Source organism: Lepisma saccharinum, chromosome 25, assembly GCF_977018435.1.
Source record: "Lepisma saccharinum chromosome 25, izLepSacc3.1, whole genome shotgun sequence".
Taxonomy (NCBI): Eukaryota; Metazoa; Arthropoda; class Insecta; order Zygentoma; family Lepismatidae; genus Lepisma; species Lepisma saccharinum.
In genome coordinates, this window is record NC_139253.1 from 6,788,788 (window position 1) to 6,804,091 (window position 15,304).

General features: G+C 41.0%; 1 protein-coding gene across 2 annotated transcripts in view; it reads left to right on the forward strand.

Moving 5' to 3' along the window:
* The first annotated feature begins 382 nt into the window (after positions 1-382).
* Positions 383-15,304, forward strand: part of CROT (Carnitine O-octanoyltransferase) — a 71,082-nt gene continuing 56,160 nt past the window's right edge. Inside the window, exon 1 of one of the 2 annotated variants that reach the window (XM_083111197.1) lies at positions 383-422. The gene's annotated coding sequence lies outside the window, so the exon portion shown is untranslated. The remainder of the gene's footprint in view (positions 423-15,304) is intronic. The other variant, XM_083111195.1, reaches the window with a different exon arrangement.

A 15,304-nucleotide genomic window follows, 5' to 3' on the forward strand; every position in this document is an offset into this window, starting at 1 on the left:
AAATTCTTTGGTATCGGTATCGGCTCAGCCCTAATTATTAAAATTTGATCATACTTTTGCTGACGTTTGCCTGAGGATCTCGTACCGATTTACATTGAGATTTCAAATATAAAGAACAGATGGGGACCTCCACTTTCTAAACTCGACCAGGCTTCGTGATATGTTGGTTCGCCATGCATTTTATGAAGTCGAGCAAAAGAACTGCCTCTATATAATGTCGTTGCCAACTGCCAAGTCATGTTTTCACTCTTGTTTGTGAAAAGAACAGTGGCCCTGAAATCCCCCAGTTATCAGACACGCAAGTCTCGTGATTGCAGATAAAAGAGGGAAAGCAAAACACGGAGCACAGTTCTGGTGCTGAAGTTCACAAGTGTAACTTCAACTCTTCAGGTTTCAAGGTTAATAACTGTGGCGTTCGTACGGTTAGTATATTGCTTCATACAAAGTTTTAGCTTTAATGTGGAATTATCTGCAATTGTTTGAAACAATAACCATCTTATACATGGTAATTTACTAAAAACATCCGGCAAACGTGTGTTTTGTTCATAGAAATTACAAAGTTGAAACATTAGTAGTAGCGAGTCCTTGAAATGTTACCTGGTAGCAATCAACTCACTCGTAAGTTGCATCTGTCTGCATGTACTGTACCCTAATATATTGATGAAGAAAATCGAAATCGGGTAGTTTTTATTTAGCGTGGCTATTCTGCTAATTTTGGCTAATCAGGACGAGTACGAGTTATAAATAGGGAACTTGAATTTTCGGTGTTATATTTTCCAAAAGTGGTGTAAACTTCTTTTTCGGTGATATTTTCCACAAAAATCGCATTTTAATCTAGCACGTTTCTTCTGCAAAATATACCTAAAAGCGCAGTGGTAGTATCGTCGCCTTGTAATCAAGAGGTCCATCCCGTGTTCGATACCCGGTGGAGGCACTAGTTGGCCATAGGCGTGCGCAGACCCTCTTATTACGGGGGGGGGGGGGTTATGAAATTTCAATTGGAGTTTTATCTCAGTTTTATTGTGTTGATGGGCATATATACAGTGGAGAAGCGTGGCATTTTTACGTAGGCATCGCAATATTTGCCAAACGTCAGGGTCGAACTTTTAACTGAGGGGGGCCGGGGGGGGGACAATATTTCTCCAAGGTCACTGCCAATTCAATGTAAAAGCTCATACCACAGACATTACGACTACAAAAGACATAATTTTATCCCATTCGATGAGAATTATTAAATATGGTTGAAACTGAAATGGAAACACCTCAATTGTCGCGTTTAAAGGTAAGAACCTTTATGATCCGCCTCCAGCTGTTGTCTTGATAAAGAAAAGCAAATTTCATATCGTTCAATATGGGATTTTCCTCTTAACAAATTGAAATAGCAAGACATTCGCAGTGGCGTGCGCAGAATTTTCACAGGGGGGGTTACATGTACTTTGTAGTAGTCATTCATCAATTCCTCATTTTGCCATCTTTTCCTGCCTGTCACGATCTTCTTTTCCCCTTCTTTTTTAAGAATATTGAGCCTAAGCAGGTATTATGACCCTCACCAACCCGTCCTTGAGCACGCCACTGGACATGCGGAATAATCTTGATGGCTCCAGAGAAACCCTGTCGTGGCTGTAAACACGGGGATGGGGCTAAAAAAAAAAAAAAAGGGAGGCTGTTATGACCCAGGTCTGCCTGTTCGGATGCGTTCGGCTGTTCTCGGCACCGGCAGAGACCAGAGGGATTCGCACCATTTTTGCGATGAGCTGTGGCTTCTAACACCATTGCCTTGACGGGAGGGTTCTGCGCAAGGGGTAGTACTGTGCCCACATTTCGATGCGCTAAGATTAGCGAATCTCTTGCGTATTTCGAGCTGTTTCATGCTGTCGCTTGGCTTATTTCGCACAAATATGCCAGTATTCTGACTTATACAGGTATTTTTACTTCTTCTCTAAAATATTTAAAATGCAGTACTTTTATTATCTTGCTTGGTCATCGCCGCAACTTCCGATGACCGGACGCTTCGCCTCTTCATATATAGTGCGTGTCCGAACCCACCGAAAATTACTGCATTAGAATAATTCAAACTTCCGTGTCAGGTGACACCAATGTTCTTTGGCCCCTTCTTTATTTCCTCTCTCTGTGGTTCAAAGACTAACTTACATGTAAAAATGGTTTCCTACAGCAGATTCAAGACAACTACACATAATTTATTCATTTCCAACAGTAACGGCCATTAAGGGGGTTTGGAGGGGGTGCTCCTGCTTCCCTCACTTTTTGCCCCTTAACTATGGCCTCTTAATGCTAAGCCTTGTCTAATCTGCAGTGCAAACACAGAGGTAACACAACTAACAAATAGTGTGTGGAGTGTTAATAACATGAAATATGCTAGAGAAGTTGGATAGTTCTATTACATAGGAAGTAATGCACCCCCTCTGTAGTTGCTTGGAACTTTCGTCGGCTTGAAAATACTTAATTTCTCTTTAGCAATGAAATATTGTTTAATAACGGCGATAAGATTCTCTCTGCACTAAATTTCATAGCGAGAGTATTAAGAGGGGCAACTGCCCCCTTGCTCCCCGTGTGTACGTCTATGTTCAAACCTGATACAAGCTTACAGCTTGCCATTATATGCTTGCAGCAAGCTTATTCACTTTGATTGATTGATTTGGTGTTTTAAGTCCACTTTATGCACAGTAAGGGTAATCGAGACTGGACCTACAGTTTAAAGTGGGATCTGAACCACTATGTACCTCCACCGGGACCCCTTGATTGCAAGGTGAAGACGCTACCACTACGCCATCGGGGAGGCCTAGGTTGCATGAAGAGCTTGTTTCAATCATGATACAAACTTACTGTGCTATCTGGGCATGTCCTTGAAAGTATAGGTTTCCCTACTGACTGCACCTCTACCAAACCATGGAAAACGAATGTGTCTAAAATTATATATTCCACACTTACAATTAAATATTAATCGCGCTGACTTGCATTAATTATGGACTGATAATCGCTAGTAAGACAGGTGCAGATCAATGCAGGTACACTTCAAACTGAAGCACAAGCAGTCTTTTGAGGGGAAATTCCTTCCTTGTTCCTCCCCCCCTGCCCGAATAAAACCTGCGAATGCCCTAACTAGGGACCTTGATTTTTTTCGCTGTTACATCCTCCCAAATTCGTTTTATTTTAGCACATTTTGACGTTTGCACGGAATCGTCTGGCATTATTTACCATAACGTACTTCAAATGTTTTGTCAATAGCTTCATTTGTGTTGTTTATGTTGCCTTGGAGATTGCTCGACAACAATAAAATGGAATTAACTCGTGAACATTTTCGTGCGATGATTTTTTACGATTTTCGACGTGGATTATCAAGACAAGAGTGCATCGATCAACTTACTTCCACATTTGGCGATGAAGCCCCATCCTTTGCCACTGTGAAACGCTGGTATAACGAATTTAATCGTGGCCGCCATTCGCTCACCGACGAGATTCGCGAAGGTCGTCCAAAATCAGTTGTTGTTCAAGAAAACATTGATGCTGTGCAAAACCTAATACTGCAAGATCGTCATGTGACATACTGTGAGATTGAATCAACCATAGGCATTAGTTCCACCAGCATATATAAAATATTACATGATCATTTAGCTGTGAGAAAGGTATGTTCTCGTTGGATCCCACACAATTTGACAAAAACTCAAAAAGACGCTCGCGTCAATTGGTGCAAACAAATGCTCAATAAATACAATCGTGGTGCTTCAAAAGACTATATAAGATTGTAACAGGTGACGAATCATGGATATATGCATATGAGCCGGAACGTAAACAGCAAGCTGTCGACTGTATGGGTGTTTCAAGATGAACCCAATCCAACAAAAGTTGTTCGCGCTCGAAGCACATCGAAACAAATGGTCGCCTGTTTTTTCGGGAAAACTGGTCATGTGGCAACTGTGCCTTTAGAGGAACGTAGAACGGTCAACTCTGAATGGTACACAACAATTTGTTTGCCAGAGGTCTTCGGTCAAATACGGAAAACAAACTAATTCCGTCGGATCATTCTTCATCAAGACAATGCCAGCTGTCACACATCTCGTCTAACAACCGACTTTATGAACAGTCAAAAAATCGAATTGATGGGCCATCCGCCGTACAGTCCTGATTTGGCACCCAATGACTTCTTCTTGTTCCCGAATGTCAAGAATAAATTGCGTGGACAACGATTTTCGTCGGCGGAAGACGCAGTTGATGCGTTCAAAAACCATATTATGGAGGTGTCTCAAGAAGATTGGAGGGCCTCCCCCATGGCGCAGTGGTAGCGTCATTGCCTTGTAATCAAGGGGTCCCGGGTTCGATCCCCGGTGGAGGCACAAGTGGTTCGGATCCCACTTTAAACTGTAGGTCCAGTCCTGATTAGCCTTACTGTGCATAAAGTGGACTTAAAACACCAACTCCAGAAGATTGGAAAAACTGCTTTGACAAATGGTTCGAACGAATGCAAAAGTGTATTGATCATAAAGGAGAATACTTCGAAAAACAATAAAGCAGTTTTCAATACCAAATTCCTGTTTTTTCATTGTTAGGCTCAAAATATAAATAGTGACCCCCGTATACCTAAAATTATGCATACGAAGTCAAAAAGAATGAAGCAACTTTTCACAGTTATTATGAACTAACTACGATAGAAAATCAAACAAATCGATAGAAAAACTATGCAAGTTCTATTCCCGCTTGACTCGCTTATGCAGCTTTGTCATTGCTGCTACGGCTCCCGTGCAGGGTTGTTAAAAGGGGTTCTATTCGGTTCCGCTACAGGACGGAAACCTTTTCTCTCGCACAATATAAATTCGGTCCAACTTGCGTATTGTTTCATTGATAAAAGGTTCCTGGACCGAATTTAAATTGATCCGGAAAAAAGGTTCCTGGACCGAATTGATATACTTTACAGATAAAAGATTCTTTACGGCCCAGAACTCATTTACGCTTGCTGATTTTCTCTCCTGGACCGGAATTGAATTCATTTAAAATTCCTGGACCTTTAACAACCAGGGGATTGTTAAAGATCCAGAAATGGATTCTATTGGGTTCCGTAACAAAAAAGTGATACGGTCCAGCTATTGCGCGTATGGCTACAAGGTTTGGTCTTCACCTTTAGGAGAAGAGAAGTCATAGACAGATACATTCTGTGTGTCATCTTTCTGTAACGGGATTCAATGTACATGAATATTCCGGACTTAAGTCCAGTTTTAATTAAATATGTTGTTTGTTCACAGTCTGGTTTTTATCTTGTCCAACTTATATCAACCTACATTACCATGTCCTTCACTCGAACCTATCAATTTGGCGCTGTGGACAGACTGTGAACAAACAACATATTTAATTGAAACTAAACTTATGTCCGGAATATTCACATACGTACATTGAATCCCGTTACAGGAAGACTATACACAGAATGCATCTGTCTATGACTTCTCTTCTTCTAGGCGTGAAGACCAAACCTTGTAGCCATACGCGCAATAGCTGGACCGTATCAACCCTCCAGGTGTCCCATTAAAAAAAGTCAAGTATGCTGATGACCGTATCGATCTGGTGCGCGGCGATTTCTGGTAGAGGCGTGCTAGAACCTGGTCCTGGGTATCCAACAAGTAACAAGTTCGAGATTGTTACAGACGCACGTGCTGTAAAGTTTATCTTTTCTCCGGATCGAGCCATTTCAAAATATTCATCCAATAGATTGATGACATGGGCTCTACTTTCATCTTCATATCGACATAATATAATTAATTCCAGCAAGGTAGAAGTAGCTGACAAGTTAAGCAAGTTGCCTACCCAAACACGTGTCACAATACCAGCTGGAGAAGAACTTCATGCATATTTCGGATCCATTCGAGACGCTGTAGCTCCTCTTTCACGAGACTCAACAAAGAACGCCACTTCAAATCACCCACTGCTCTCATTAGTGGTCTTCTGTGTAGTAAACGATTGGCCAGATCAACTGGACACGTCTTCTGAACGAAAGAAGCTCGCACCTTTCTTGGAAAGAAGAGCTCATTTAACGTACGAGCAGGGAACGCTCATGTGGTCGGGTAAGAAGTTCTTACAGCCTTACACGATGGACATAGAGGTTCAACTCGAATGAAAGAGTTGTGTCTAATCCAGATTTTGGTGACCAGGCATATCAGCCGAGATTACAGATTTTGTAGCGAGCTGTGATACATGCCGAGCTAATGCTCCTAAGGTCCGCGACGGACCCGATTCTTCATGGCCTCTCGCTTCGTACGTGAACGAGAGATGGCATATAGACCACCTTTTCATTGCAGGACGTAAATTCCTACTATAATTTGGACACAAAGGAAACAATCCGCTGGCTTATGCAATCTTGCGCCACGCTAGGGATTCCAAATACAGTATGCGCCAAAATATACAGTACTGAAATGAAAAGATGAACAAATGTTACAATATAGTGACTGGTCTATATGCAACCCAAATAACAATCGTGCCTTCTAAGTTCCATAACTGTCAGGAAACCTAAGGTTAGGTTAGGGCATGTGGAATGTGGACGATTGTCATTTGGGCTGCTTATAGACCAGTCACCTTTTTCAAACTCGGTCCACCTTCACGACCGCTTCCGTATGAGCGGAAATAATGCTCAACTATGAATACTTTTTCCTCCGTCGAGAGACCCATTTCCAACAACTGCACAACACAACTTCCTTTTCACTACTGCGAACACGTGCAGCTGGAGCTATGCCCCGTCGACAAACGCAACCACGTGTTCGAGATGCGCGAGTTTCAGTACTGTATATTTTGGCGCATACCGTACTATCGTATCAGACAACGGACTAACGTTCAGTTCTCTCGAATTTCGTAACTTCTGTCTTAAGAATGGCATCAAACATATTACTTCACCACCTTATCACAGCCCTAGCAACGGCTTAGCCGAACGATACGTTCGTACTGTCAAGACAGTTCTTGTCAAGCTTATAACTGACAAACCCAATCTGAGCACGCTTGAACTTGATATGGGGATCGCCAACCTTCTTTTCATCCTTCGGAACACGCGACTGGGTGGAAAAGGAAGCCTACCAGCACTTTCGGTCTTGAAACATCGGCCCAGATTTTGGTGGGAACCAAACAATGTGCCTCTATTGAGTGAATCTCCGTTCAAGCCGAGGAAGTCCGCAAAGTTTCGGAACGACTCTTCGTCGAAGAATGGTACTTTCGCCATCAACTCAGCAGTTTGGGTTCAATCACCTAAGCACGGTACTCCAAATTACATCCCAGGAGTTGTTATTCGTCGCATTGGGGATAGTATCCTCTACGAGATAATGTTGGAAGATGGGGTCACACGAATGGTACACCCGAGGTGGTTGAAGAGACGTGTTTCACGCGACACTGCAAATGGCGACGATTTCAATGTTTCAATACCAAATAGAAATTCAGCCAACCCCGGTTGAACAGTACCAAAACCTACTCCAGGCAGAGTCGGATACCCAGGACCAGGTTCTAGCACGCCTCCGAGAAGGTCTACCAGGAATCGCCCACCAGATCGATACGGTCATCAGCATACCTGATTTTTTTTCTAATGGGACACCTCGAGGGATGATAAGGGTCCAGCTATGGCGCGTATGGGTACAAGGTTTGGTCTCACGTCTAGAAGAAAAGTCATAGACAGATACATTCTGTGTATCGTCTTTCTGTAACGAGATTCAATATACATGAATATTCCGGACATACTGTAAGTCTAGTTTCAATTAAATATGTTGTTTGTTCACCGTCTGGTTTTTATATTGTGCAACTTTATTAACCTACATTACCATGTCCTTCACTCGAACCTATCAAAAAGGAACATTTTTTCTCGTTAAAATTTAAATTTGGTCCAAGTCGCGTATTGTTTTATTTCAATACGGAACTTCGACCCTTTTAAAACTCATCCGGAAAACAATTTCCTGCAACGCATTTAAATTCATCCCGGAAAAAGGTTCCTGTACCATATTTAAATTGATCCGGAAAAGGCTTTCTGGACAGAATTGACATACTTTACAGATAAAAAGATTATTAACGATCCAGTACCCATTTACGCTTGCTGATTTTCTCTAACGTAATTGAATTTATTTAAAATTCCTGAACCTTAACAATGCTGCTCCCGTGTGACGGTAGGTAACGTCCAAACTTCCCCTTTCCCACATCTGACTCACAACGAATTACTGCTGTTTCAGCATCATCCCCCCTCACCCCTCCTCGCTCGGACATAGTGGCGAGGGCGAAGCATTCACTTAATGCCCAAAGCACCGTATGTTTTTTTTTCCACACCGCATTAAAAATGTACAAATCGCACGCCAAAGTTAAATTAATGACCTCGGAGTGACCTTCGACACCGAGCTTAAATTTAATAAGCACATTGAAACTGTTACTAACGACGATTTCAGAAACTTAGGTTCCAAACAAGCCACGACTTCCCGGAAACAGAAACAGTACAAGTACCTTACTATTCCTACGTCAAAACTATAATGCGTCAGTAATCTGAAATCCCAGTAAAAAAAAAAGAACTTAATTCATAGACTTGAACGCATTCAGTCAAAATTCCTCACATACTCAAATTCAAAGAGGAGAATATCCAACATACGATCCACACGAAAATCTCCTTTCAGAGAACAACTTCAGCAAACTAGCACTCCAACAAGTGACTTGCTCTTTCTCTACGAAATAATAACGGCATAATAAACTATTCCAACATTTTGTCAGTCATAGCATTTAATGTTTTCAGTTTTTAAAAGAATCTCCAAACACAATCTTTCATTGCCAGAAAGCAAAAATGACAGTTCTTTCAATCTCTCCGGTGTACAGAGCGTGCAATTCCTTCAACACGATTGCAAACGTAACACCACTGACGTTTTTGCAATGAGTTTATACAAACTTTAAAAAAGCCATTGTAGTGAATGTATTGTAATTATTTTATATAATTAGAGCACTATAATGGGGCCTATTGGTCTCTAGTAATAAATAAAATTGGTTTTAGCGTGTGGAAATTGGCTTTAGGTACGGAAACTAACACCGACCGACTTGATGGGGGTCACTTGACTGACTGTACCCCATCCAGAATTACGTCGATTTTTTTTAAAGTAGAAATGTTTAAATGTTATATGTAACATCAATATGGTCCAAGTTCTGATAGTCTAATTCCGAATTTATCATGGTCCTCAGGTAATCTTTACGTGGTTCGATTTCAATGTATGTCTGTTAACACAAACTTCAGTGTTAAGAGATTACTTACTGTGTTTTCTGGAAAAATATTTTTCGCTTCCATATTCTCCTATATAACACCATTAAGCCTTGTTTCCAATATGAAAAACTAAATATGCTGACCAAGGCAAAAACTTATTTTATTATAAAACAAACTAAACGTAACGTTTCAACCTTCTAGCAAGGTCTTCTTCAGACTCTGCACCAAGTACAAATGTAACAAGGTACAAAACAGAACGATATATATATACACAAAAATAACTCCCCTCCAGACTATTACAAAGTTGTTCTGGAACATTCTAGCAGGTGGCTTTCCCTTGTCAACTGTATTTTCACCTGAAAAGCTAAACATTTTCTTTCAGCTGGAATGTGGTTGGACTCTTAATCTCAACCTCTTTTTCCTTCATTCTTCTTCCTTCTTCTCTCCTCTTTCTCTCTTGTCCTTTCCACTCTTTCTAACACCTTCTTCTATTCTTTGTTTATCTTCAGTCCCCCATTCCAGTTCATTGTGTCTTCTTCACCTTTCTTCTCTATTTCCTTGGCCTCTTTCCACTTTCTCACTAGTATTCTCTTCTCCCTTCCTATTTGCTTAGCCTCATCCCACTCTGTCATGTCCTGTTTCTCTCGTGTGTTTAAATATCGCATCTCTCTCTCTCAAGTCGTACATCATCCCTATGTTGTTTCAACCTGTCTTTTAGCCTCTTTTTCGTTTCTCCTATGTACACACTCTGACATTCTTTACATTTCACTTCGTAGATAATCCCTTCCTCTTCCTCTTCTCTGTTTTCCTTATTCTTGTTTGCATTCTTCGCTATTCTTAAGATGCTTCTCCCTCCCTTCCTGTAAGTTTTAATGCCCGCTTTCCTAAGCACTTTGCATATCTTTTCTGTGGTCTTGCCCATACTCTTTATTCCAAACCACCTCTCTATTTTTCTCTTCCTCTTTTTTTTCTCTTCCAATTCTCATCATCTCTTCACTTTTCATCCTTGCTATCCTCCTTCTCGTAGCCATTCTTTTCCAGCTGTTTCCATAGGCTATTTATTTTGCCTTCTTTTTCACATTCTTTCGTGCATATTTTCTTCATTCTGTCCTCCATATTCTTTATAAAATTTATTTTTGTCACCTCACTTACATCACTTCTAGTGTTGCCCACGAGACGAGACTTTGGCCTGTCTCGTCTCGTGGAAATGCTGTCTCGTCTCGAAAATATTCGTTTGTCTCGGGACACATGATCAATCTCGTCTAGTCTCGAATTTTTAAAAGCCTGTCCCGTCTCGTCCCGTGAGCAACACTAATCACTTCTTTTGTGGCAGAATACCCCTGCTGCACACTTCTTCTGATTCTTTTATGTTTTGTTGTCAAATACAGTAATTGCAATTACTATTTTTCAAAGGTTTATTCAAGTGCATTAGGTTCCACCTTAAGGGAAAAAAATTGCCCCTCTTCCCGCAAACAAAGATATCAGTATTAATGCTTTACATACGTAGCTTTAACCCCCAAATCTCTTAAATCGGCACCTATGCTCATCAACCCCTACCCATTTAAAAAAATGATTGAGTTGAATTCAATATGGCGGTCACTAATATGGTGGACATCTGCTTGGAACACACCAACGTGGTTCGCCCTAAGCCTAACCTGTTTCTATCAATTGTACCCAGCCTAACTCCTTTACTTTTTATAGGAGGTGTTAACGGACTTTTGAATCACCCTGTAGGCCCTCATATGTGAGTTTGTCAACATGAGTTCAAGAATTACACACACAGACATTATATATGTGTAATATACCGGGTGAGTTTTTTAGCTTGACACAACGAAATATCTCGAAAAGTACGCATCTGACCAAAAAAAAAGGTCTGAATGAAATTTGTTCGTCACGAAGGGGCTCATCCAATGATGCCAAACTCCACCCCACCTCCCAGGAACAACGACGTGGACGTAGCAGTATTATGTTCCCATCGGGGTGCTTTTTAAAGATGAGTCCCCTCGCCTCTCACCATCGGGGTGCTTGTTTTTAATAATCATTTTACAATATGTGCTCGAAAATGTCACCACCCATTTCGATACACTGATTTATCCGCACTTGGAATGATTGGACACAACTGAGAAGCGTGCCCGGTGTAATCTTTCTACATGCATTGGTGATTCGCTCAGTCATGTTCTCACGTGTTGGCAGTTCATTATAAACTTCACTCTTCACGTAGCCCCACAAACAAAAGTCAGGCGAATTAAGATCTGGCGATCTTGCAGGCCAAGACACTGGACCACCTCTTCCGATCCACCGACGGTTGTACACGCGATGTAATACTTCCCGTGCTGCAACGGAATAATGTGCTGGACAACCGTCATGTTGAAACCACATTGTTTGTCGCACGTCTAAGGGAAGGTCTGCTAGCAATACTGGAAGTTCGTTCAAGAAGTTTCGATATTTCTCACCATTTAAGTTCCCATCGATAAAATATGGACCAATAAGTTTATCGCCAATTATTCCACACCAAACATTTACATTCCAAGGGCGCTGATGTTCAACTTGGCGTAACCAATGCGGGTTTTCGACACTCCAATAATGCATGTTGTGTCGATTAATCGTACCGTGGTTTGTAAAAGTCGACTCGTCAGAGAACAAAACTCGAGTAAAGACATTGGGGTCTCCTTGTATTTGCTGAAGCGCCCATTGACAGAATGTCACTCGGTTCTGAAAATCATCGCCATGAAGTTCTTGATGCAACGAAACATGAAACGGATGATATTTTCTATGCTTCAGTATTTGGCACACAGTAGTCTGCGAAATTCCCGATTCACGACTTATTTGTCGAGTACTAACGTGGGGGTTGTGAGACACTGCAGCTAATACCACAATTTCATTATTATCTCCAGCAATTGTTCTTCGGAGATTCCTTTTTTTTTTGGTTGTACAGTTCCCTCGGTGGAGAATTGTTGAACAACTCTGCGAAAAGAAGCGTGCGACCGCACCCGATCTGGAAAACGTTGAGCATAAAGAATCACAGCATCATTAATATTCCTGCCACTTTCTCCATATATGTACACAATTTCAATTTAATTTTCTCTTGCACCGTTATAGCCTGCATTATAACCACTAATGGAGTCAAGGAAGAAAAACACTACTTCCGTCCTCTTCGTCAGGCTTCGTGGCAGATTATGCCGTGTCTGTTTGACTAGGAAACAAGGTCAAATGGTCTTTAGGAGAAAACATGCGGTCTTGAATCATGCTCGGCAATCTGTTCAAAACGTTGTTAACCACTTATAAAACTGCAAAACGTTGAAGATTTTAAAGCTCCGTAAAAACCTTTGACCATGTGAAAATAAACAATCTCACTTCCGCGGAATGGATCGTCGAGTTAGTCGTCCTCACAGCTAATGTTGTGCTGCTGATGTGCTGCCGATGGCTGGTATTGGCCCCGCCCACTAGCTTCCTCCCTCCCCCTTTTCCCCGCTACTCCTGCATTATTACGTCATCCCTCCGCCTTGGAACTCCTCTATCATCATGAACGCTCGTGTCATTTCTCTTGTTACATTAAAGCCTATTTGTTTTTATCTTCTTCCATTTTTTAACATCTTTGCCCATCTTTCCTCTACATTCCCTTTCTTCAACGTTTTACAGTTTTATAATTGGTTAACGTCGTTTTTAACAGATTGCCAAGCATGTTTCAGGACCGCATGTTTGATCTTACAAACCATTACACCTTGTTTCCTGGTCAAACAGACACGGCATAATCTGCCACGAAGCCTGACGAAGAGGACAGTGTGTTTCTCGAGAATTGCGCCAAATCTTACTTTTTGCGATTACAGCGCCAGCTATCACAAATCCAAAAAAACAGTTTCAGACAAAACCTGCGTATTTTTATCTGGAGAATCTGAATCTGGCAACCATGGCTCCATAACTACAGGATAGAAAATATCATTTTTGGAGAGTTCATAGTGTTGAAACGAGACCTTAAGGACCAAAGCGTTACTGGGCAAAGTTGATCGTCTCGTCTTGAAGTCCTCTACACGCAAGCGACATCCTGTATATGCCCTGCCATCAGCTTAAATATTTTTGGCACCGCTCCTGTCGAACATAAGAGATAAGTTTATCTGGAGATGTACATTGACCACAAACGCAAATAGTAACATCACTTGAAGTGAAACTGAGATAGTGCAGTTTCTCACAGTTCAATGGGTTACATGTTTATGGTATCTGCATCCAAAGATCAATTGCCTTAAACGATAATTCAGTGACGTAAAAGTATGAATGATAGTGCATGAATCAACTGCTAAGACTCACTAAGTTGCAAACTCAAATGTTTAACGCAAAATCTTTGTATTTTGTTTTATATCCTAGCATTTCTGCCCCTTTTGGTTAATCGCGACGTCGAGGATGAGTGATGATAGGATGAAATTGATGACTGGACACTCACTCCAGGCCGGGACTCAAACCCGGAAACTTCGGTTGCGAAATCGAAAGTCTATCGCTGACGTCATCTCAACTCAGCACCTATGGCTATCCGTCTTGGTCACAGCTTCTAAAGACATACTACAGGACATACTAAACCAGGCCAACATTAGTTCAAGAAGGACCCGAACAGATGGCACTTACAATATTCAATAACCTACCAAATGATATAAAAGCAGAAAATATGACAAGGTTCAAATACAAATTGAAAAAAAAAAAAAACTATTATTAAATCAAGAATATTATAGCGTTAGTGAATACTTAAATTGTAAGTTATAAAGAAATTTTGTAATTAGCCTATATCTGTACTAAACCCTCCAATACCAATGTATATGGTTCATACGGAGTAATAAAATTCAAATTCAAATTTACGCTCTGCATTATTGGTAGGCTCACTACTTACATTCACGGACTTCCGGAAAGAGGAACAAGGGAGCACAGCTTGCCCATGGAAAATGACTATAGACCCAAAATTATATATTTCACACATGATTTCATTTAAGTCACAGTAATATCAAAAGGGTGTTGAAGGAACATGATAACTTCAAACTGAAGGAGTGTCTTTTGAGGGGCCTTCATGGAAAATATGCCACTGTTGTCCCCCGCTGCCCCAAAAAAAATACCTTGCTTGCCTTGCTTCTCCATGGAAAAATTCCTGAGTACATCCATGCCTACTAACGGAGATGGTGCGAAAATAGTCGGACTCCAGCACGTATATTTGTATCGCCCTCTGCAAGAAAAGATGCAGGGTGCTCAGATTCATGGACGTCCGCAGGATTTTTTCCAGGGGGCAAACAAGGCACATTTTCCAAAATAATAGCGTTGTTCCCTCAAAAAACATTGCTTAAATTTGAATTTATCATAGCTACTCATGCAATAATTAGCACACATTATTGTGGCTGAAATGAAATTATATGTATTATATATATATATATATATATATATATATATATATATTGTGAAAGTCGTCGCCCCCCTATCCCTCGTTTCTTTCCGGCCCTCTGGATTACTTCCTACTTTCATCCCTCAATCTCTCCTTTCACCTCACCCTGGGTGCCAAGCGAGCAGATTATATTTGCGCCGGAATTACAAAAGGAGGGTTTCACATAACAATTTATATTTGTATGTCCCTGGTTCGTTTACACATATACAGCAAGTGAATATACAACTGGTTAAATGGACAGTACCGTAGTTCTTGAAATCATAACATTCTCGTAGGATATATTGGTTTATTATACGTAGTTATATATATACATATTTTACAGAGCGTTTCCATGAGTGTCTTGCATAGACCAAATTACCAAATCTCTAAATCAATCTATTTGCGCACCTATGGCATAACCATCGGCACTTCCCTTACCACCGAGTTAGCAAAACTATCTCGGTGGGCCTATCCTCAGCTTAAATGATATTCCGTTACAAATGCGTTTCCTTACGCCTTCACTCCTTATTTTGGGCATCAATTAATCAAATACGGAAATATCCACATAATCAAAGCTTTTTCTAAAAGGGGACTTGGGACAGCAACAAGGGCTGGCATAACCAGATGCTACATTGTTATATCCAGTTTAGCCACCATAAGTGGACTAAACTTGAGGAGATGTTCCTCTTTCGTCGATCAATGGGGAA